Source organism: Ruditapes philippinarum, unplaced genomic scaffold, assembly GCF_026571515.1.
Source record: "Ruditapes philippinarum isolate M1 unplaced genomic scaffold, ASM2657151v2 ctg63_1_1_1_1, whole genome shotgun sequence".
In the NCBI taxonomy this organism is placed as follows: domain Eukaryota; kingdom Metazoa; phylum Mollusca; class Bivalvia; order Venerida; family Veneridae; genus Ruditapes; species Ruditapes philippinarum.
In genome coordinates, this window is record NW_026866221.1 from 599,272 (window position 1) to 601,537 (window position 2,266).

Here is a 2,266-nt window from a genome sequence, read left to right on the forward strand (position 1 = left end):
GATTGATTTCGGCGCCAGAAGATATTTTTCCTTGCGTGTAGCAATTGTACAAATGGCGATAAGCCCCAATAAATACTACACTTGGGAATTACCAAGAAAACATTGTTAAAAAATGAAAACTCTTAGATTTAGAAACCAAAGGAATACTGGTGTCTTCTCAATAAATATTCAGGAGAACGGAAAGATTCTAATCTATGATCATTTTCGTAATATAAATAGTGATGATGATTACGTTCTACTGAGTACGGGGGCTTTAAACTTTTCTTGATTTAACACATGGACTTCAAACATAGGAAAATAACCCCGTTATGGCCACAAGCAAACGTTGAATGTGAGCGATTCATGAAAATCATAGGCAAGTCAATACGAGCTTCTCATGTGCACCATACAAACTGGAAACAAGACATGTATGTATTTAAAAAAAAATACAGATCTACACCACATGGGACAACGGCTGGAACTCCTGCACAATTGTTCTACACATCAAAATCCCCATGGTCGAAAAACAAAAGAAATCTAAAAAGGATATTTATGCCAGAGAAAATGACAGGAAATCAAAACAAAAAAATGAAAGAATGCGATGATAAACGAAGTAACGCTCGAAAAACTGAAGTAAAAAAAGGCGACAGTAAAGTAGAACAAACAAAATATACTCACAACTCCTTACAACCCTAAACCGTATGAAGTAACCGAGGAAAAATGTCAATGATAAAGACAAACAAACAGAGACAGATAACAGAGATAGGCAACTTCCTAGCCAGTTAAAATGCTTAACTTAAAACTTGTAGCAAATAAAACTAAAAATAAAACTTGCTCAGTGGGTAAGTTCTGCTATGTTTTTTCTAAGTGAAAGGCATGGAAAGTTACTGATATTTTAACATGCAACAATAGATAACCTTTCAAATGGTATACAATATTAAAGGATCAAATGTACATCCATTAAATTTTATTTGCTACAAAATGCCTATTTTTTCACTTTTTGATAGACATGAGTGATATTTCAATGGAGCTGCTTATCTCTGTTATCTATGTCTCTGAAACAAATCATTAGAAATTCGTCACATTTTAAACGTGTCAGCAACTCTCAGACCAAAAGTCTAAATGGAAATGTTCCTTTGAATAACGAAGGGGAACACAGCAATACTGAACCAATTTATACCAAAATGAGCATGGAATCACAATCCGATGAAAAGTAACGCACGAAACTTTACCTACATCAAATGAGTGTACTTCTTTGCAAAGATCTGTAAGGCACAGAAAATCACCAGATTACTAGTATTTAGAAGATTATATATGTAAATAGTGTTAAAGAGTGGCACAATAATCCACTAAAATTTAGTTAAATGAGTGAAAACCACCTGCATATGTATGTATATTTTTGAGATTTTATGTGTAAACAATCCACTAAAAGTTAGCTAACAAGAGCTGTCACAGGAGACAGCGAAGCTCGACTAATAAAATACTGGACGCAGTAAGGAGGACAAAACTATGATAGAAAAATCAATTATGTATATTATGTATTAAGTTATAGTAAAATAATAACATTTGTTAACAAAAATTCCAAAATCAAGGGGAATAATTCTAGAAATAGTCATGCTAGAGTTATGAACCTTGTCACACAACATGTGTGTAATGATAAGAAATATATATTTGAAGTTTGAAGTAGATTCCTCTCATTCTTGATTTAACACATGGACTTCAAACATAGGAAAATAACCCCGTTATGGCCACAAGCAAACGTTGAATGTGAGCGATTCATGAAAATCATAGGCAAGTCAATACGAGCTTCTCATGTGCACCATACAAACTGGAAACAAGACATGTATGCATTAAAAAAAAAATACAGATCTACACCACATGGGACAACGGCTGGAACTCCTGCACAATTGTTCTACACATCAAAATCCCCATGGTCGAAAAACAAAAGAAATCTAAAAAGGATATTTATGCCAGAGAAAATGACAGGAAATCAAAACAAAAAATGAAAGAATGCGATGATAAACGAAGTAACGCTCGAAAAACTGAAGTAAAAAAAGGCGACAGTAAAGTAGAACAAACAAAATATACTCACAACTCCTTACAACCCTAAACCGTATGAAGTAACCGAGGAAAAATGTCAATGATAAAGACAAACAAACAGAGACAGATAACAGAGATAGGCAACTTCCTAGCCAGTTAAAATGCTTAACTTAAAACTTGTAGCAAATAAAACTAAAAATAAAACTTGCTCAGTGGGTAAGTTCTGCTATGTTTTTTCTAAGTAAAG